The sequence below is a fragment of the Bombyx mori genome, chromosome 5, assembly GCF_030269925.1.
Source record: "Bombyx mori chromosome 5, ASM3026992v2".
NCBI lineage: Eukaryota > Metazoa > Arthropoda > Insecta > Lepidoptera > Bombycidae > Bombyx > Bombyx mori.
In genome coordinates this window covers 15,336,543-15,360,700 of record NC_085111.1, presented here as the reverse complement: position 1 = coordinate 15,360,700, position 24,158 = coordinate 15,336,543, and the positions used below count along the sequence as shown (strand labels likewise).

General features: G+C 36.0%; 2 long non-coding RNA genes across 2 annotated transcripts; one reads left to right on the top strand and one right to left on the bottom strand.

The window, feature by feature from the left end:
- The first annotated feature begins 692 nt into the window (after window positions 1-692).
- Window positions 693-5,626, top strand: LOC134198957 (uncharacterized). Its single transcript, XR_009973256.1, has 2 exons — window positions 693-748; window positions 3,548-5,626. It is a non-coding gene; the product is annotated as an uncharacterized LOC134198957 (long non-coding RNA).
- On the bottom strand, window positions 1,470-2,628 carry LOC105842208 (uncharacterized). Its single transcript, XR_001139937.4, has 2 exons — window positions 2,192-2,628; window positions 1,470-1,732 (listed from the first exon to the last, which is right to left on the bottom strand). It is a non-coding gene; the product is annotated as an uncharacterized LOC105842208 (long non-coding RNA).
- Window positions 5,627-24,158: the final 18,532 nt, after the last annotated feature.

Here is a 24,158-nt window from a genome sequence, read left to right as displayed (position 1 = left end):
ACATAAATATCCCAAAAGGACTAATAAAAAGGGAAAATTCCGCGTTATCATAAATGTCATCAGCTTTTGCAATGTAATAAAGTTTGTTGGCATCGTGCAAAGGTGCCGCCGTGCATGTAATTACGTGCTTCAAAAACACACGGCGTGTTCAACAAAAACATGTTAAATACGCTAGTTTGTTTGTATGTGCGTCACTATAGACCACCGATGAAATGCTTAAGTGATTACGACATTCTCACTGTTTTGTCAATATTTTAGTTTAGCATACTAAAATAATATTTAAGCTAAGATAAGATTCTATTCGAGAATTAGTTTTAGAGCTAATAAGCCCGTGTTTAAAGAAATAAATCTAAAATGAATTTAAGATGATAAATGTGGATTTTCTTTGGTTTAAACGCTACTTTAAGATTTACGGATCGCGCATTTAATTTACTAGTAATTCTACAATGTTTTACTTATATTATAAATTGATGTACAGTTCACATACATAAATTGCTTTAAGCGGATACTAAAGCCTCTTTATATTAGGCTGAGAATGCCATCACCAACATGAGATATGAGGAATAACGACCTCATACCAAAACGTATGACTGATTTGACAGAAAGAGGCAGTACGCTGGGATCCCTAATCCTATTGTTGAATAAGGCAAAAAAAAAGCATCGAAGTAGTCTTTGACACAGACAAATTTACAGGTGCTCGGTAATATTCAATAAGGCAAGACAAACGTTTACCTGAGAACCCGACCGGGTAGGTAATTTGAATAATTTACAAAAGAAAAACGTACGTACACGGAGCACCCTTCTTTGTGAACGTCGGTATCGTAATAACAAAGGTATTTTAACGTGCGTCCGTACATACGTGATTGAGTTTTATTTTGTTGCATAATGTAACAAACACCCGACTGACACATGTAGGAGAACTTATGCGGAAGTTGAAAGGTTATTTCTGGGGTGTTGATATCGCGTCCACGTGTTGAACTATGTTAAGTTCGCAAACAATACCAACCAAATCTTTTGTAGTTGTAGGACTGTCGTTATAGTTGTAGGATCTGACGTTACAATGGTGGAAGAGGCAGCTCACATTTCATACTATATTAAACTTAGATATTACTTTACTGCACAAGAATGATGAATGCATTTTTAATGGCAATCATTTTCGTACTGGAAATTTCTAGAATGAAGCATCTCTCCCTTCCTCCAAGATGAAGAACAGTCCCTCTTGGGACTAAGCTTAATTACGTAACTGTTACGAAGACCTTTAAGAACTGGTGTACAAGTATCTGCCCTTCACAGAAGTTTAATGACGAATTAAAAGTAAAGGTGAAAGAAAGCAGATCCTTATTAAAATTAGTGTTATGATTTGAAAGAAATGGTAAAAAAACCCGAGAGTGAGCCTCGTCAAACAGCTGGTATTCCTGTTGATTAACGTGACACATGAAAGGATTCGTACCCAATTGAATCATGTGACATTCAAATGGAAATCTTTATTATAAATAATGCGATGGCTGAACTCAGGTCAAATATACAGATCCATACGGTCAAGCGAAGATCGCCAAACAGATTATAGAGCTATCGTGCCTTTTGTGATGACTTCGTGTTCTCACAGTCCTTTGAAGTCCGTGGCTACTTCTGACGGAGATAGCAAAGTTCTCAAAGTAACAATTACGACTCGCGAATCGATCTTCGCCATTGTTACTCCAACGCGCCGCAAGACTTCGTCGGACCCTAAGCCCTTTAAAATATCAAGGCCAGTTAATAAAGTCTTCCTTTACACGCTAGACTTCACCGAAATCTATTAATGCTATTTCCGTGATTTAGCTAATTATTAGAAAAAAAAAGATGTTCACATTAACCAGTACGAATTTCCGTCACATATCTTTAGAGTTATATCCTGAAGATTCAGAATATGGTCTTTTTTATTCCTTAGATGTAAAGATGAGCTCACGACCCACCTGATGCTAAGTGGTTACCGGAGCCAATAAATATCTCCAACGTAAATCCCGCTACCCACCTTGAGACGAGAGTACTAAGGTCTCAGTTGTAACAGTACAACGGGTGCCCCACCCTTCAAACCGAACCGCATTACTGCTTCACGGCAGAAATAGGCAGGGTGGTGGTATCACAAGTCGTCCTACCACCAGTAACATAGCCCACGATGGCAGAAGTACATAGAAAACAAAAGTAAACTTACACTGACATATATTTTCTTTAAAAAACAAACCGAAAGAATTTTTCAATACAAATCAGCGATCATACGTTTAATCCCGGATACAAAGAGCTACCTGTGCGGAGTCCGAGCAGACATAACAAATGACGACATGAATTTCTTTCATTTTAACCTTGTATATAATTCTGAGTACGATACAAAGCGTTTTCTATTCTATCTCAGTGCTTTCCGAACATAAAGACTTCCCTGTACGGAGTAGACATTGCTGACATGTGACGTCATAGAGTTCGTTCAGAATAATTAAATTAAATAAAGCCTTTTTTATTGAACTTTGATCAAAATAGTTTAGTTGTTTCTTTTTGTTACTTAGACCTCTGAACGACCTCATCTTCCACTTTGTGTTAAGTGATTATAGTACGCTACAGATATTCTCCAAGACGAAAGCGGCCACCCCTGTAGAACATGAGGTCAAAGTCTTAATTGTATTCTATAAGGCCTATACAAAACTTGGAACCCAAACGAATGACTACCCCCGGTAGAAATAGTTAGGATGGTGGTACTCATGCGAGGTTAAATAGAGCTTGCATAGTATGCTTATTTTTATTGCCTTTGTAGGCAGACGGGCATATAGCTTACCTGATCGTGAGCTTACCGTTACCCATAGACGTCAGTAATACCAGGGGCAGAGCCAAGCCGCTGCCTACCGTTAAGAACTGCAAGCCTCGTTTGAAGAAGGATATGTCATAGGCTCGGGAAACACCGTAGAGGGGAGCTCATTCCAAAGCCGGCTGGTACGTGGCAAAAAAGATCTCTAGAAACGCACTGTGGATTAACGGAGTGGTTCTAAGGATTAACTCTACCCCGATGGCGGGCGGTGCGATGGAAAAAGCGAGATGATGGTATCATCTCAAACAATACCTCAGAGCATTCCCCATGGAACTTACGGTAACATATGGAACATTGCTTTATGGAACGCCCCAATATTATATTTTTAATCACATTGATATAATTCAATCAGAGATAGTCGCATTAGATTACATGTACCCATTAATCAGAAGGTATGATGTTGCGACTCCGGTCTTTGAGCTAGATTTAAATAGTGATTTCCCGTTAGTCCTACTCCCGTTTGATATTTGTTCCTAAGCCTCTTAATAATTTTTATAGTATTATAATTCCAGGCACACTGAATTTAAAGTCGTTATTGCAATGTAGCATTGACTTCGATCGATCTCATTCCACAAGATTGTGGTCTGCAGGTAGGTTCTCCGATAACTGTTAAATACATACTTATTTGGTCCCTCTAAGCTCAACATATTTTAAGTGACAGTGAACCATAAAAGTAAACATTCAGTTATGCACTAAATAGCCGCCTTGTTTCAGTGCCAACGAAGAGATTAGCACTCGACGTGCCTCCGAAATGAAACATTCGAAAAGTACACAAGCACGTAACACCTACGTGCCTACGAATATAGAGATGACGGAGCAACTAAAGAATAGCGTTGGCCTTTTGTAGTTAGTTTACATTACAGAACGGTGTTTCAAGGAAAATTGTACAAGCTTCTTGGTATTTCGTAGCCGATTGACGCCTTTGAGACCAGTATCGATGATTTAACGCAGCGTTATGTCACAGGCTTTAATTATATTAGCTGTTAATCAAGAGAAACTGGTTTACGTCCTTAGATTAACAGCCAAACGTCTCTAATAACTTAGCTACTCTTTATCCTGCATCTGTAGCAGCAGTAATATCACTTATATTTGCAGTTAAATTCCCAATACTTAACCTATCCCCCTGCGTATAGGTAGACATCGTTATCCCACCTACTTCTGCCGCGAACCAATAATGCGTTTTGGTTTGAATAGTGTAGAATAGAATAGTGTATCAGGCATTATACAATACATTTATTTTGAAACTCCGACCTTATGACTCAAGACATTTATAACGTATGTGTAACCATTTAACTTGAGGTAGACTATGAGTTCTCTTTTACCTCTCTTATCAATAATTATAATCATAAAAAAGAGCTGTACTGCCAATCTTAGCTAAACAAAAATTTACGCCTCAAATCATCAAATTTGGTCATACTAAATTGTCCACATAGTATTATGCACACCCTTGGTCTTGGTGAAACTGAAACAGCCTCCTAGCCGCCGCCAGGGCAGGCCAGGTGCCCAGGCCACCTTATCCCTAAAAAGTATCATAAAATTTTAAATTGTATGATGATGATTGAGAAAAAAAAATCTGTTATGAACAAAATACAAGTCTGTTTTTCGCCCTGCGTTGTATTACGTAACAGCAACACAATGCAGTAGGCAGTGGTAGGAAACGAATCCTAAATCATAAAATAAATTCAGTTACTTGTAATGTCCAGAGCTACTTAATAGGGAAATTACCACATATATAATGGACTATTATCCTATGATTTTTGCTTACCCAATTTCATATTCCATGTATTGGTTCGTGTTCTCTCAATAATTAAGAAATACCTTATTTTCGGACCCAGTTAGAACTATTCGAATTCAATAATTCCAAAAACAATCACGTCAAATACACAAACCCTACAGTTTTCGAGATCAGAACATAATCTTCCCGGAATCAAATCCCGCATGTGGTAAATTGGTATAGTGCCATGTGCCCTCGAGAGATTCAGATCAATTGCCAACTCAAGGAACTTTCATACATAAACATTGACGTGTCTTATATCAAGTTAAATTGAATGTTCATTGGTGTTCAATTTAAGGATACATTGAAAGGAAAGAATTGTGATTTATTTACTCCTTTGTGTTCTTGTTAAGATTGAAAGGTAAAAGGAATCTGTGGTCTCGAAAGGAAAACATCATTTGAAAGAGAATTTATATAGACTTGATTCCTTCAATGCTTTTGTTAAATTAGTTATGTGACGTAAACCGCGTGGCACTATTTCTCGTAATGGTGGTATTGATAATAGCTTGTTCATTGTATTAGGTGTATTATTAACTTCACTCGTGTCGAATATTTGTATTTTTTACATAAACTATACACTTTATCTTTTTAGCGGTAGGCAGCGGCTTGGCTCTGCCCCTGCCATTGCTGAAGTCCATGGGCGACGGTAACCACTCACCATCAGGTGGACCGTATGCTCGTCTGCCTACAAAGGCAATAAATAAAACCTTTTTTTAAATCATTATTTGAATTCAGTCTCGCGGAATAATAGCTCCTATTTCAATTGTTCATTCGTCAGATCGTAGCCATTTTCCATTTGACAGGTCATCAAAGGCAATTTCAAGGAAATGGCGTTCCATTTATCTGATCAATTTTAGTGGTCGAACCATTTGCTGAAAATTAGGGAGGAATGTATCATTATCATTTTGATAAATATAAATCACAGTCAAAATTTATATTGGATTAGTATTGAATTTATTTTCTCAAGCCACAAATTATTAAAATATGTTTGTTAAATAAATAAAAAACGTCACTGATAAGGTGTTTTTACTTTATATATAAATTATTTTTTTTGTCAAAATAACAAATGCATTGGTGGTAAATCTTAACTATAGTTTTACTACAGTTTAGATTTTACATTTTTCATACTGGAATAAAATTATACGACGCATCTTGAAAGAATTCTCAACTACATATTCGGAATTATGTCAAATATTTTACGTGTGTAGTATTGTTATATAGAAAATCCGTGTCGAAGAATAGCAAAGAGAATACGCTGACACAAATCCATACATGAGTCGTCTATTATCAAAGGTGGCAATCTGTGCATTTGGACAAAAAAATGTTATTGATATGTCAATACAGATTGATTTGAATATAATCGTCTCCTTCAAAGAATACGGTTCAAAACCTGCATTAAATAAAGGTTAATACTCAACCTGTTATTTATCTAAGATGTCGTTCAGAAGAGTTTTGTGACTGCCAATGGAATACAAAATCAATAATTCGTTTTTCTGATTTACCAATAATTGTCCAAAAGTCACATTGCCGGCTTTGATAATAGTCGACTCACATGTGGGTTCAAATTGTCATCGTGGCCTTAAGGGAAAGGGCGCCTAGTGTCCAAGTATCAAGCGACGCGATCGTGTCGCTATTCAAATCCCGAAGTTAGTTTTTGTAAGGAAATACGTATCTGAAGTATATTCACGAATAAATTCCACGAAAGATTGCTTGTTTCTGTTTCGAAGTGTTTATGCATACACTAGCGACCCGCCTTCGCTTCGCTTCGGAAACATTAAATTTTATTATTGATTATTTACGACATCACATTAGAAACCTCAAAAATAACAGTGTTTCTTCACTATTTAATGGCTGTTATTATACATACTAGAGGTCCCGCAGTAGTCGAAATTCGACTACAATTAATTGGAATTGTAAGTTTGTACACTATTATGATTGCATTTTATACTTTTATAATCACAAATTTCGCCAAGACTATACTATAAAAAATATTAACAAAGACAAATAATATTTAATCTAATCTCAATTTGACCACAGACGTCAAGAACAAAAGTTTGACAATAAATAGTATGCATGCATGTGTGCGTCAAATACATGGTATGTAGTATGTGTAATGTTTTCTTTATTGATTTAAAGTATCTTTTATGCATTATTTTAAAAAAATATTAGCATTGTGCACTTCTTCTCTATATTCTCTACAAGTGTGGAAAATTTCATACTCCTCCGTCCGCGCAATTTTTGTAAAAAGGTATACAAAGTTTTTGCTTCACGTATTAATATATAGATAAACCTTCCTCTTCAATCACTCTATCTATTAACAAAAACCGCATCAAAATCTGTTGCGTAGTTTTGAAGATTTAAGCATACATAGGGATATAGAGACAGAGAAAGCGACTTTGTTTTATACTATGTACTGATATATATGGTTCAGGACTCGTCATCATTTTGTTCGAGCTTATCCAAGATTTAGCCGAATGTATCATGTACGTACGTTGAAATGGAAACAAACATGAAAACAAATATTTTATCGTCTTAATATGAACATGGCACTCGAGGGCAGCTGTTTACTGATCATTTCGACGCCAAATATAATACTGCGTTTATGATGTTTAGTCTGTAAACCGTAAATATTTTACAAAATTAATCTGCTAATCATATAAGACGAGCTTTTGGAAAATGTTCCTTTCTAAGAAGTTCTCAAATCGTCATCCGTGACCAGACAGTGAGTGTTTAAAACATCGTAAATAAAAAAGAGAGATTAAACCCAAAATATTAATTATGGTTATGACTCGCGAAAAACGAAGAAGATACCTACAATATTTTGAAATTATTTAAAACAAAAATCCTACTAATCCTGTAGTAGTGTAGAATTTTCTTATTTCTTTTTATTTCTCAGACGGGTGGACGAGCTCACAGCCCACCTGGTGCTAAGTGGTTACTGGAGCCCATAGACATCTATAACGTAAATGCGCCACCCACCTTGAGATATAAGTTCTAAGGTCTCAAGTATAGTTGTTACAACGGCTGCCCCACCCTTCAAACCGAAACGCATTACTGTTTCGCTTCACGGCAGAAATAGGCGGGGCGGTGGTACCTACCCGTGCGGACTCACAAGAGGTCTCACCACCAGGAAAAAATTAGATCTGATGTTATTGTTTAAATAACGGTACAATAGCCATGTGGGGCTTGGCTCCACTGACGACGCATCGTGGAGAGGACTGCCGGTATGACCTGGAGTGATGTCAAGGAAGCGCAAGACAGGGTCAAGTGGAGACAACTTGTGAGGGCCCTATGTACCAGCGCGGTACCCTAGAACTTCAACAACAATAGCCATATACTTTGTCTCCTAATTTGATTTCAACACACGACGACAACATATTATGAGTCCCATCTTTTACTGTTTTATTTACTTCTAACATTTATACGTACCTAAATATTAAATGGATAATTTATTTTTCCCTGCTAAACAGACAAATCACACAAAAGCACGGTACGCAGGCGTTCAGATATACCTAATAAATTGAAAGTTCATAAGTCGCCTTTCGAAGCGTTTCTCATTTAACACCAATCACTTTCGTATCGATAAGATTCGTGTAGTCCGGATCCTCGGATCTGTCACAATCAATATAGAATCGAAATTGATTGCAGCAATAAATTGAGGATTGCTTTTTATTCTCTTGAGTTCGTACGATAAAAATAAAACGGAGAGTAATTGCAGGCACCCCGATTGCGCCGTCAACTTTTCAATTACAATGAATTGCCTGTGTTATAATTAGGTGCTCTCTGAAATCGGCCAGGAAATATTAACACTTACAAGTTACAACTAAAATCATACGTGGAATTATTATTTTCTTGAATACCATTCGAATACTTTGAATATCAAGCAAGAGAAGCAACGGAAACAATCATGATTTGATTTTATATCATGTGATTTTGCAACATGAAATCAGTAAAATCAATACCGTGTCCAACATTTGTTCAATGTTACCAAAATTACAAAGTTTAAACGCTGTGCTTTGGATTGTGAGTGACCTTTCAATTTTTCAGGATTACCTACTATTTCTATTTATATCAATATTTTTAACTGCTGTTGAAATTATTCATCAGTACCCATCTACCTATCCTGACACTCATTATAAATTAATTTGTGAAATAAATAGTATTGATTATTAATGAACCATCCAGCTATGAATTCGGCAACGGTCCCGCTGCTTGATGATGACACCATCGCATTTGGTGAAGAGGTAATGCTAATAAACAGTTTACATTACATAATCAAAACTACTTTTTACAGTTTAATTTTGCGTTTTTTATTGTAATTATTTTATTTCAGAATATTGTTTTACTTTTACCAAATTATTTATAATACGTTACCATATAAAATTATAAAACATACATGGAGACATGAAATGAATTACGAAAATATCCAGAAAACCTTTCAACATTTCGTTTACTTTGAAAACCTACATACAAGGGCTCACATCCTCTAAATAAACATGGATGATTCATGAAATTCGTTACAAGCAATATTTCGGTTTGCTCGTTCAGAAGCAAATTTAATGTTATTCGAAGAAAATACCGAAACTTATATTGAATATAGGGGACAGGGTATCAAACTTTTCTTGGAATATATTTTCTCGTGGAGATATGACTTATACACATATTAAATCTAATATTGTTAATGTTTCCTAGCTAAACTTTATCTTATCTTATACCTTTAAACGAGCAATTCTTGTATATTAATATATATATAATCTGAATCTCGGAAACGGCTCCAACGACTTTCATAAAATTTAGTATACAGGGGATTTCGGGGGCGATAAATCGATCTAGCTACGATTTATTTTCAGAAAATGTTGTTTTATTCGTATTTTCAATAATCAACTCTTCCCGACACCTATTGGCGAATAATAATATTATTTTTCTTAATTGAGGGCAACTAGCCGCTTTAAAGAAAGAACAAGATGGCGTTATCAAAAAAAAACCGTCATCATCTAGTAAATCAAAACCATCATGATTTCGACCTGTCTGACTCCTCCTGTTTGAAAAGCTGTTTTAATTAATCGAAAACAATTAACATTACATGACTTGAATTTTGATAGGTATAGGTAAAAACAAATTCGTTTAATGTTATTGTGGTCTAAAATATAGAGTGTCTCATTACAATTTTTTAAAGTAACTTACTTAACACATTTTCACGGGCGGCTTCTATGAAAAATAAATAGCATAGCATACCTTAATGTCATAAAAATTAGACCCCAAAATTTTATACATTTACGTGATTAATGATAATTGGAAACCCGGACTGATTCTGTCTATTTATGTGGCAAATCAACCACGCGTTCCGCTATACAATGCAACAAAAATTTGAACCTCATCTTTAAAGATGGATGTTCGGGCGGGTGTTCACATTGTGATGTCTCTATAGACATTATTTTTATTTATTTAGTATCTATGCTTCCGTAACAATTCAAAACCGTTTTTTTTATTGCTTAGATGGGTGGACGAGCTCACAGCCCACCTGGTTGTTAAGTTAAGTTACTGGAGCCCATAGACATCTGCGACGTAAATGCGCCACCCACCTAAAACCTGTTATTGTATTAGTAAAATACAAGAAAGAAGGCTCACAAAGATGAATCAAAATTACGAAAAAAATGGCGACGGCCACTCTCCACGCGCTATAGAGGGCTGATAAAAATGATGAAAAGATGGCTGATACAAATGCTTATGCTCTTAACCGTAACGGCTAAAACTGACCTACCCCCTCACGTTTCACGGCTGAAATTTAGAGCAGAACGGACTGAATCGTAATAACATTTTGAAAATTCATTTGGTTCGAACATCATAAAACTGATTCAATTTATAGCATCGTGGTAAAGTTTTAAGTGGCCATTAAAAGTTGTATGAGGAGAATAGCCCGAGGGCAGATCTAGTGGCATTTTACGCAATGACTCCCCGAGGGTGACCCGAGGGAAAACACATTTTAGGATCAAAGAGAATTTAGTTTTTTAATGAACAGTTTAATATTTTAAGCGTCAAACATATTTTTATATGTATATCGTATCGAATTTTGTCTAATCTAATCAATATTTCGCACACAAAATATCTGACACGCTTCATTGTAACTGGTATGAAATTAGACCATGTGTAAGTAGAGTAACCTCTACCATTTTTAGTGTTTTGGTATTGAGAATTGTTTTCGTTATTGTTTTTATTATGTTTCTCGTTAATAAAATTTTAAAATAACTTTTTCGGTTTAATAAATAAATAATAATAATAATAAATAAATATTTACTAACAATCACGCCACGTTAACTGGTCCCGTGATAAGTTCATAAAGAACTTGTGTTACAGGTACCAGATAACACAGAAACAGAAATGTAAGATTTTTATTATACACATACATATATTTAATATACATCCATAACCCTGGAAAAGACATTTATATTTATCATACAAATATCTTCCCTTGACGGGATTCGAACCCGCGACCCCCTTGTGTAGTGACCATGTCACTTACCACTACACCAGACGGCCGTTTAATATTTGGTGACCGCGACAAGTGTGATTCAAAACGCTAGAAATAATATATTGAGATTAGTAAGCGCTGGATTAATCCGTAGAAGTAGTTTTATTTGTATTTTCGACTCCCGAAACGCGAATAAAGTACCTATTATTTATAAGCGCAAACCTCGTATCCAAAAAAAGAGTGGGTCACAACTACTTTATAAAGAGTGGTTACTAAAGCTCTCAGATATGTCTTTGAGACATGAGGTCGTTTCCAATAGTGTTCGAGCCCAAGCCGACCCAATCCTCTTAAAGGCACGCGAATTTTCCTAGTTAATTCCTTGAATTGCTTTAGAATTTATTAGTTAGCAAATTATGTTAGTGCTATAATAATTTGTCTCTATCGCCGTCACAGAGCTAAGACGATATCAATCATGAAGGCCTAGTGTGAGCTCGTGCGTGGCTTACGACCGATGACAAATGGCTTTCAACGACGCTTAGGCTGGCATCATTTTCGTTATGATGACAATACATACGATCGGAAATATTATAATGAATGTGTCGAAACATTATTATTTAAACTAGTATTTTTTTGCAGTCAAAGACACACATAAAAACTGATTTGTAATTTATTTAATGTTGCCAACATTACACTAATATAATTTTATTTTGTGCGGAATAGTTGTTATCTGAATTTAATATTTTGAATTAGTTATATTATTCTCCTATTATTATTGACGTTGTTAGTTACAATTATATTTAAAAAAAAAGGCTATTTACCCTTCAAATTGGTCGCAGTAACTAGGCGGGATGGTGTTACTTATGCTAAATATTATGTGACCATCAGTAACGTAACGTAAATTTATAAATTTGAAAACCAATCCTGTTTTCATAACTTGATTCCTTCATCTTGGAAGATATTCGTGAATCGCATCACTGGATACGAGTCGTGCGTCTTATCTATTCGGCCATGGAGCTGCAATTAATCATTTCATTTCATGTCAAGGTAGCTTCATCTACAACAGTAATGGTGCCTACTAGATACCTCGTTTTTTACTGGTGGTAGAACCTCTTGAGAGTCCGCGTGGGTAGGTACAACCACCCTGCCTATTTCTGCCGTGAAGCAGTAATGCGTTTCGGTTTGAAGGGTGGGGCAGCCGTTGTAACTATACTTGAGAACTTAGAACTTATATCTCAAGGTGGGTGGCGCATTTACATTGTAGATGTCTATGGGCTCCAGTAACCACTTAACACCAGGTGGGCTGTGAGCTCGTCCATCTAACTAAGCGATAAAAAAAATATTAAAAATTAGCATATTTTTTACAGATATACGCTGACGAAGACCAAGATCTGAGCACCTTAGAAACTGCCGATAAGGAAGAAGACAAGGATAAATCGAACTACGATTCCCTGGAGAAGCTACACGATATTACGGTCTTGGAGGAGGACAACATCGGAGACGACGAGGACATGCTGGACGTCGCCGACGATCCGGAGAGCGGTGACTGGTATCCTGATTTCGACAAGCGTGCTGATAAAGTTAGTATGTGATTAATTTTATTCCTAACGAAAATATGTGGGCTGGCCGTAAATACCATTTTTTAATTTCTAAAAATAGTAGTGTGTAATATTTTTTGTTGATTTTATTTTTGTTATATGTTTCTTTGTGATAGAAAGAATATAATGTTGCCAACAATAAGAATTATATTCTTACCAATAACATTAAGTCAAAAAGGCACTGTCAAACTACATATAATATTGTAACGTTATGGTCGGCTGACTGTGTATGGTCAGCCCTTAGTTTCACCAATTTACTAGTTATTATTAATATTACTAGAGTTAGTTGTAATATATTAGAATGAAGCGCCCAGGGGTCATAAAATTGTATGGGGTCATAAAAATATATAATACAAAACTATTACCACGAAGAACGCAATGCTTATTTATCGATTTTGGTAATGAAAAAACTAATATCAAACACAAATTGCGATTACAATCTCAAAAAATTTCAAACAATCTCGAAACTCAATTTCGTGAGTATCATAAAATAATTCAGTATTATAAGACCCTTTTCCAATTATGAATAATCTGTTGAAGCATAATTTTTCGCTCCATTACCGTAGTCGCTTCACGAGCGAGAGTTAATATGAAAATCAAAAAAGTGTGTGTGTCCGCTCCGACGCACGACTGGAGTTTACTGGATATAAAAAATTAAACGAAACAATACGAGAAATAGTTCTATATTACGACAACACGATACACTACAGATTATTAACAAATTAACGAGACACAAAACAAACGACTAACAAATATATGAAAATACAATAATGAGAGAAACGCGCGATCAGTACGAGGCTTTGTGGCGGACTGCCGGCGCAGCAGCCCGGCGTCACCTGCGATAACGCGGCCGCGCGTTGGCTCCTGATTGGCGCGCGCACGCATCACGCAATCAGGAGCCAATCAGGCGCATAACGCATTTCGTGTGACATGCTAGTACGATTTTGGTCCCCATAATTTTCATACCCCGGGCCTATATATGTAAATCGATTCTAAAGGAGTAAACTCCAATAATATAAAGCTCTTGTAAGGGTTACAGCCATTAAATTCGATGATACGATGTTTCACGGGCTTTAATTTTTCTATATTTAGAAGCTCGGGAAATAATACCCTTATTGAAATAAATGGCCCGCTTCTAAAACCACTATACCACGAAGGACATAACATGATCAGAATGATTTTATTTTTTTAATAAGTACAAATAATGTCAGATATATATTTTAGGAAAGTAGTTCCTTGGTAGAATAGAACATTGATGATACAGCAATGATACAACAGACAGTGTTGCCGATAAGAAAATCAAACAAGAATGAGGGTAGTTCAAAATTTATTTTAAACGAATTCGTCTGACTTTTTGGCGGGAACGCGAGGAGTGAAGTTGTGTGATTTGTTTTATTTTGTCTATTTAATGTTTCTTCGGGTTTAAATGTGTAATAATGGTAGTTTATTAACTGTTTAATATCTGTGAAAGTGCACAAATGTGGGAAAATGAAATAAAGCCGCTGGACGTAACTTCTGTTAATATTGTAACAAAATGTAAATGATTACTAGCGCCATCTGTCATCATCTGTCTGTATATAACTTTGACAATAAATAGTCAGTCTATCCTCAACCGCCATTTTATTAGGTTATGGGCCCAGAAAATCGCAGAAACTCAAAAAAATCCCAGTATTGAGTCGTTTTAACAAGATTTTGCAGTAAAGCAAGTGTTAAAAGACAGTATTCAGTGAGATTTAGTTGTGAACTGGACTGATCGTATTGATTATCGCAGTGTATTTGTGTAAAAACTATTCGTCAAAATGGCTACCAACTACCTTATCAATGTGCCGAAACTAAAAGGACGCGATAATTATTCAGAGTGGTGTTTCGCTGCAGAAAATTTTTTAGTACTCGAAGGCATGAAGCATTGCATCAAGCCAGAACCGGGGAAAGAAATAGCAAGCGCGGATGACGAAAAAACTAAAGCCAAATTGATCATGACCATCGACCCGTCGTTGTACGTACATGTCAAAACCGTTAAATCGTCGAAGGAATTGTGGGATAAACTAAGGCAATTATTCGATGATAGTGGCTTTTCACGAAGAATTAGTCTATTGAGAAATTTAATTTCAATCCGGCGAGATAATTGCAGTTCGATGACGTCATACGTGACGCAGATAATCGATACAGCGCAGAAATTAAGTGGAACGGGATTTGAAATAAACGAGGAATGGGTGGGATCATTGCTGTTGGCGGGGCTGCCAGAAAAGTTTGCCCCAATGATCATGGCAATTGAACATTCCGGGATTGCCATAAACTCTGATGTAATTAAAACAAAATTACTTGATATGAGTTCCGAGATCGGTGACCATGATCCGGAAGTTGCACTATGGTCGAAACCAAAAACGAGGGTAGATCAAAATTTCAATACAAAAGGCGAGAAACGAACATCAAATTATACGTCAAATGTAAAAAAAAAGGTTATAAAATGCTATAAATGTAAGCAAAGTGGTCATTATAAAAATCAGTGTCCGAGTTTAGAAGCCGAAAAAAGAAAACAATCCAACGCCTTTAGTGCTATTTTCTTAAGTGGAAATTTCAACTGCGATAGTTGGTACATAGATAGCGGGGCCAGCAAACACATGACAGCAAAGAAAGAATACGTTGAGAGTCCATCATTTGAACATGAAATTAAAGAAATAATTGTGGCGAACAAAACATCCGTCCCGGTAGTGTGTTCTGGTGATGTAAACATAATCACAGTTGTGAATGGTGTAGAATATGACATCACAGTTTCAAATGTATTGTGCATACCGAGTTTAACAACAAACTTGCTTTCAGTGAGTCAGTTAATTGAGAATGGCAATAAGGTAATCTTTAAAGAGAAATTTTGCTATATTTACAATCAACAGAGAACTCTAGTTGGAAAGGCAGAATTAGTAGATGGTGTGTACAGATTATATACTAAGAAATCAGAACAGTTATTCGCAGCCACAGCTAAGGTGTCGAGTGAAACTTGGCATCGACGATTAGGGCATATCAACAGTACCAGCTTGAACAAAATGAAGAATGGAGCTACGACAGGTATTTCATACACAAATAAAGCTGATGTTGACAAATCTAAGTGTACTGTTTGCTGTAAGGGGAAGCAGGCTAGACTACCTTTTCAGCCTAGTTCAACTAATACCCAAGATATTTTAGAATTGATACACTCAGATGTGTGTGGTCCGATGGAAAATGTGTCTATTGGAGGATCCAGATACTATGTCTTATTTGTGGATGACTACAGCAGAATGGTTTTTGTATACTTCATGAAAACAAAGTCAGAGGTATTTAAGTTTTTCAAAGAATTCCAGTCACTTGTAGAAAAACAGACAGATCGGAAAATTAAAATTCTAAGAACAGACAATGGCGGTGAGTACTGCAGTCAAGACTTTGAAAGATATCTAAAACAACACGGAATAATTCACCAGAAAAGTAATGCTTACACACCACAGCAAAATGGTGTGTGTGAAAGGATGAATAGGTCATTAGTTGAAAAGGCTAGATGTTTAATTTTTGATGCTGGTTTACATAAAAAGTTTTGGGCAGAAGCCATAAATACCTCTGTATACTTAAGGAATCGATCAGTTGTTACTGGATTAAACAACATGACTCCATATGAAGCCTGGACAAAGAAAAAACCTGACTTAAGTCATGTACGTATTTTTGGAAGTAAGGTTATGATGCACATACCAAAAGAAAAGCGTTTAAAATGGGATATGAAGGCTAAAGAACTTATTTTGGTAGGCTATGCAGACAATGTAAAAGGCTATAGGGTTTATAACCCAGAAAATAACTCTGTCACAACTAGCAGAGACATTATAATAATGGAAAAAACCGAAAATACAATGGAAATTCCTATTGAGTGCAAAGCTCCAGCGGAGGAACAGAGAGAAGGAGACGAAAGTAGAACTACAGAAAGTACAGACACTGAATGTGACGATAATGATATCACATATATTCCAGAAGCTTCTTCAGTAAGTGACTCATATGACAGTTTTTCTGAAACAGCATCAGAACCAGAACCTTCATTATTAGACTTGAATCAGGATATTCCAAACAAGCGAGTGAGAAAAATACCTGATAGATTTGGCTATAGTCACTTATGTATTGCAGAATCAGATGATCAAAATATAATGGATATTTCACTCAAGGAAGCTTTAAATGGACCTGAAAGTAAATTTTGGAGATCAAGCATGGAGGAGGAATTAGAATCATTTAAGAAAAATGATGCATGGGAACTTGTGGATAAGCCTCGTGACTCTACAGTAGTGCAGTGCAAATGGGTATTTAAAAAGAAGTATGATAGTGTCGGTAATGTGCGTTATCGTGCTAGATTAGTGGCAAAAGGCTTTTCACAGAAAGCTGGCATAGACTATCATGAAACTTTTTCACCTGTGCTACGTTATACTACTTTAAGATTGTTATTTTCTATAGCAGTAAAACTAGGTTTAGATATACGTCATCTTGATGTCACTACAGCCTTTCTAAATGGTTTTTTGAATGAATCTGTGTATATGCAAAAACCTGTCCTTTATAGAGATTGTAATGATAATGATAACAAAGTATTAAAGCTTAAACGTGCCATATATGGACTTAAGCAATCATCTCGTGCTTGGTATCAGAGAGTTAATGATTACTTAGAGTCTTTAGGATATTTAAAATCTAAGTATGAACCGTGTTTGTTTACGAAGTCTGAAGGAAATGCTAAAGTTATAATAGCATTGTTTGTTGATGATTTTTTTGTTTTTTCTAACTGTAAAATGGCAACTAATCAGTTAATACAAGATTTGAGTAGTAAATTTAAAATTAAAGATTTGGGTCAAATAAAGCAATGTTTAGGCTTAAGAGTGAATATGTATAAAAATGCTATAACTGTTGATCAAGAACAGTATATAGAAAGCTTGTTAAAAAAGTTTAACATGTCACATTGTAAAACTATAGAAACTCCTATGGAGATTAATTTAAGATTGGAAAAATCTGAGAATAGTTTATGTAATAAAAATATTCCATATAGACAATTGATAGGTAACTTAATGTATTTAGCTGTGTTAACCAGACCAGACATAGCTTACAGTGTATGTTATTTGAGCCAGTTTAATAATTCATATGATGAAACTCATTGGAAACATTTAAAAAGAATTTTAAAGTATTTAAAAGGTACTAAAAATTATGGTCTTGTTTTTTCTAAGGATAATTCTTATATAGAAGGATATGTTGATGCAGATTGGGGTTCAGATTCAAATGATAGAAAATCTTTTTCTGGTTTTTGTTTTAAATTGTCTGGTACAGTTATTTCTTTTGAATGTAGGAAACAGAGAAATGTAGCTCTGTCCTCAACAGAAGCAGAGTATATTTCCATGTCAGAAGCCAGTAAAGAGGCTATCTATTTAAAAAGATTATTGTTTGAAATTTTAGGCAATTCAGAAACAATTACATTATATAATGATTGTCAAAGCGCACAAAAACTTATTTTGAACCCAGTATACCATAGAAGGTCTAAACATATAGACATAAGATACCATTTTCTGAGAGAAGCAGTTGCAAACAAGTTTGTTAAAGTTGATTATTTAGAAACTGCTGAAATGCCAGCAGATATTTTTACAAAAAGTTTAGGGTCTTTAAAGCATAAATATTTCACAAAAAAGCTTGGTATATTACCTGTTACGAAGTATTTATGATTTTGTTAAGCGGAGGTGTTAATATTGTAACAAAATGTAAATGATTACTAGCGCCATCTGTCATCATCTGTCTGTATATAACTTTGACAATAAATAGTCAGTCTATCCTCAACCGCCATTTTATTAACTTCTCGGGATCCTCCAAAAAGTCCACCGAAAAAATCTTAGTAAATAACCACCATTTTACTGAGATTATAATATATCATCCCATCATGAGATTATATATCCCATATCATCTCATTTCATTTCATTTAATTTCAGCCCAGTTGATTAATGTCTCAAATTAATCATCTTCATTTCATTTCACTCCATAATATAATTTTTTCATAAAAATATGAATATAAATTAAAATAAGACATGACTTAAAGGTCTCAGTTACCAGGTCATAAAATCCCTTAAAAAAACGAATTCGTCTCTCTCGCTCTTCGTACATGTTTTGGAATGCCTCTCTGTTTAACGGTAAAAATTTAAAACGAACATAGAGGCTCCGGCAGGATGGATTTGAGAAGGAGAAGAGAAGAGATACCGCTCTGTCTTCTCCATTTCGTTAATCTGTCTATTCTCTATATATTCTCACTCTCTCTCTCTCTATCTTCGTGCATAAAAATAGCTTTTGATATTTTGATGTAGTGTATCTACCTAAAATCTACGCAAGCGTTACTTTATATAACTTTGATCGATACAGCCCTATTTATAATATTGAACCGTTCCAAAAAAAAAAACAAAATGTGTGCAATTCACACGTGGTAGAAGTGAAACCTTCCAAAATTAAAATACAATTATCCTAAACGTCTTAAGTATATGTAAAATTTTGTCATTAGTAAATAATTGTAAGGTAGCGCCCTCTGTGAATTGATATTTTAATTTCACGTATAATCCTAAATTAAAATTCACTACAAGAGCTTTCATACACACGTTAGTATTAAAAAATCTCACAGATGGCGCTGTATTAAATAGTATGTATATTTCTGTCTCATTCTTTGCTGGCTTCATCCTACACATTTTTGTATTTGTGTCTCTTACCTGTCGTTTTTTCCGTTGCATCCGGTTTGAAATCACAACGATTCTAAAGAAGTTTTCACTTCAAAAAACATTTGGATACATTATCTGAAAACAATGAATTACGTTTATTGATTCGAGTTGTCATCACGACCACTTTAAGTGCAAACATTTCGGCGTCTGTCCCGTTTTGTATTCGCAGGTGTGTTTCTTTGCATCTGTCGGCTTTTTTTAGGTTGCTATTTTAATAACACGCTTCATCGTTCTCGGATCATTCACTAGAAATGTCCAAATGGGCGCTTCGTTTCATTTTATTAAGAGATATTATTACAAAATTCATGTCGCCAGCCACCTTGAGGTCTGAAGAGTTGGCTCACGTACGTAATGAGCACGGGAAATAATACCTATAGCTATGATAGATACCGGGAATATAGAGTACGAGTCACGCACGGTCGTCCGATTCCGACCAAATTAGGATTCCCTGTTTTACGGAAACTAGAGACTTATATACATTTATCTATACTAATATTATAAAGCTGAAGAGTTTGTTTGTTTGAACGCGCTAATCTTAGGAACTACTTACTCTCAGGAACTACCGTTTCTAACGCAGCGGAAGCTCTCAAAAAGGAAACAAACACGATTTTGAAGCATTCTTTATTGGTGCTCCGATTGTATTGGTCTTAGCGTGATATTATATAACCTATAGTCTTCCTCAATAAATGGGCTATCTAACACTGAAAGATTTTTTAAATCGGAACACTAGTTCCAGAAATTAGCGCGTTCAAACAAACAAACAAACAAACAAACAAACACAAACAAACAAACTCTTCAGCTTTATCATATTATATAGTACCTATAGATAATAAAAAAATATTAAAAGCCTTTAACCTCTTTTAAAATTAATATTAAAAATGATATACAATATAATATATAAAAATGATAAACAATATTATAATAAACTATACGAAACGGAGCTCTCTTTTTACTAAATCACAGACTTTACTCCATGACACTGAAAAAAAATCCTTTTATAAACTCTTCTTTTTCTTTGTCTCCACTTTATACCACTAGGTAGATAAGAAAAGAGTTTTAAATAATAAAGATTTTTCTTTACATACATACGTTTAAATATAATACGTTTATGGCTTATAATCACCCACACAAAGAGCAAACCTGTTCATGACACGAATGTTTGCCCGATGTGGGAACCGAACCCATGACCCTCGGCGCACCAGTCAGATGCGCTATCTACTGCACCACCGAGTCAGCAGATAGACTAAAGCAGTCTACTATAACGTATACAAAAATATCTTCGCAAGTGCTCTGAGGAATTGTTTGAGATGATACCTCCATCTCGTTTTTACCATCGCACCGCCCGCCACCGGAGTAGAGTTCATCCATACTACCTGGAGCCACTGCGTTCATCCACAGTGCGCTTTCAGAGATCATTTTTGCCACGTACCATCAGGCTTTGGAATGAGCTCCCCTCCATGGTGTTTCCCGAGCGCTATGACATATCCTTCGTCAAACGAGGCTTATGGAGAGTACTTAACGGTAGGCAGCGGCTTGGCTCTGCTCCTGGCATTGCTGAAGTCCATGGGCGACGGTTACCACTTACCATCAGGTGGGCCGTACGCTCGTCTGCCTACAAAGGCAATAAAAAATAAATAAAAATAAAATAATAATTTATAGGTGATGAATTCGAACATGGTGCATCTACGTCCCGACGAAATTGCTGACGCAGTTGCATTCAAGAAGGACAACGAGCTGCTCCTCTCGAACGTGAGGAAAATCAAGAAACTGCTAAACGAGAATCCAGAAAATCCCGATTTGCCGCGTAAGTAATCATCGTGTGTTAGTATTAAATTTCTTTAATCCGCCGGCTAGTGTAATGCGGCATCCGTGTGCTTAGTGCGAGTTTTTAAACGTTCTCGATAGCGTAAAAGTTAAGTCAAATTTGTATGCAGTTGGAACAGCGCCTCTGGCGGCAAACGTAGGTAAACGCTCCAACGCTTCTTCCATTTGACTCCATACAAAGGAGGGCCGTTCGGATTGTCGATAATCCCTATTCACACGGATCGTTTGGAACCTCTGGGTCTGCGGAGGGACTTTGGTTCCCTCTGTATTTTGTACCGCATGTTCCATGGGGAGTGCTCTGAGGAATTGTTCGAGATGATACCGGCATCTCGTTTTTACCATCGCACCGCCCGCCACCGGAGTAGAGTTCATCCATACTACCTGGAGCCACTGCGGTCATCCACAGTGCGTTTCCAGAGGTCTTTTTTTGCCACGTACCATCCAGCTATGAAATGAACTCTCCTCCACGGTGTTTCCCGAGCTCTATGACATATCCTTCTTCAAACGAGGCTTGTGGAGAGTTTTAAACGGTAGACAGCGGCTTGGCTCTGCCCCTGGCATTGCTGAAGTCCATGGGCGACGGTAACCACTCACCATCAGGTGGACCGTATGCTCGTCTGCCTACAAGAGCAATAAAAAATGACTACAAGAAGACTCAGAAGAAGATTACCTCAAGATCTACTAGATCTACTGTAGATTAATTGATATGGACATGTCAATGGACATTGTGCATGCACCGCCTACGAAATTGTTTTTTTCTCAAAACTACGGTTGAATGTCTTACGACAGTTTACTGTATAGAATAAAAAAATAAATAAAAAAAATATCGTTGTACAAGTACACTTGGCTTAAAGTGGTTATCGTTGCCCATAGAGATAAGAACGTCAATGCCGCCAATCAATATTGACACGTGAGATCGAAGTCCCGTCCTTGAAATCGGAACGCATGACAGCTTAGAGGCAGCTCTCAGAACTGCAGTGAATGCCGCTTAGTGATAATAGAATAAAACAAATCCGACCAAAACCGGAATTACGCTAACGACATTTACAATAGCTATACGACAAACCTGAGATATTCTCAACATAAATGGTAAATGAATACTGGTGGTAGGACATCTTGTGAGTCCGCACGAATAGGTACCACCACCACTCGGCCTATTTCTGCTGTGAAGCAGTAATGCATTTCGGTTTGAAGGGTGGGGTCAGCCGTTGTACTGTTAAAACTGAGACCTTACAACTCATGTCTTTAGATAGGTGGTGTCATTAACGTTGTAGACGTCTATGGGCTCCGGTTACCACGGGCCGTGATCTCGTCCACCCATCTAAGCTAAAAAAAAAGAATAAATCACTTGATATGAGTACATTGGATATCTTACCAAAACCTCCAAAAGTAGACCATACAAAATTCTTAAATTTTATGTTAAAAACACAAATATGAAAACAAAACGAAATATCATAAAATGTATTTCTTCTATCTCAGTGCATAATGTGAAAAATACTCAAGCGTCTCTGGATAAACACGGGTCTGTAATACGTCTACTAGAATTCAGCGCACGTTTTGACGCTTGTGTGCCCTATCAGTCGCGCTGAAAATTTCTTTCTCCGGTGCTATCGTAAATTGTTCTCCGAGTCGTATTGCTGAAAAAGGGCTTAATGGTCGAATCGTTTTTTTTTTTTTTGTAATATAAAAATACGTAAATTAACGAAAATATGAGATATATTTCAATTAAAATGTGATCACGCTAGTCAGTTGTGATTGCTGCCGATTTTCAAATATCCAAATTATATTAATGTTAATTATGTTTGAGGTAGTCACACACGAAAGTGGTAAGGGATGCGTTTTGCAAGTTTGCACTTTAGTTTCTCTCTTGTTACATAAAAAAATACACACTATAATTACATTATTAAGTTACAATTTAAACTAGAGGTCCCGCAGTAGTCGAAATGCGACTATAATTAATTGGAATTGTAAGTTTGTACACTATTATGATTGTATTTTATATTTCTATAATAACAAATTTCGCCAAGACTACACTATAAAAAATATTAACAAAGACAAACAATATTTAATCTATTCTCAATTTGACCACAGACGTCAAGAAGAAAAGTTTGACAATAAATAGTATGCATGCGTGTGTGCGTCAAATACGTGGTATGTAGTGTGTGTAATGTTTTCTTTATTGATTTAATGTATCTTTTATGCATTATTTAAAAAAAATTATTAGCATTGTGCACTTCTTCTCTATATTCTCTATAAGTGTGGAAAATTTCATACTCCTCCGTCAGCGCAATTTTCGTAAAAAGGGATACAAAGTTTTTGCTTCACGTATTAATATATAGATACATGTGTCACGATACCCTATACATACTTACTAGTAAAAAAACCTATTAACAATGTTCATTGTTACAGCACTCCAACCGCCGGACATGACCGAATCTTCAGTGGATAAACGGAACAAACGTAGCGTTTTCGAATCAAGCCCTGAAGTAGATCGATTTCCAGCTCCATATATGGCCACGAAATTAGAAGAAAGGTAATGAAATATGTACATTGTAAATCTTGTAATATATATATTTTTTTATTGGTTTCATCATCGGTAAATAAACGAAAGAAAATCACACAATATCACCTCTTTAATTTTTTTATTGATTAGGTGGGCGGACAAGCTCACGGCCCACCTGATGTTAAGTGGTCACCGGAGCCCATAGACATCTACAACGTAAATGCCGCCATCTACCTTGAAATATGAGTTCAAAGGTCTCAGTTTTTACAGTACAACGGCTGCCTCACCCTTCAAACCGAAACACATTACTGCTTCACGGCAGAAATAGGCAGGGTGGTGGAATCTACCCGTGCCGACTCACAAAACGTCCTACTACCACAAATTACGCAAATTATAATTTTGTGGGTTTAATTTTTATTACACGAT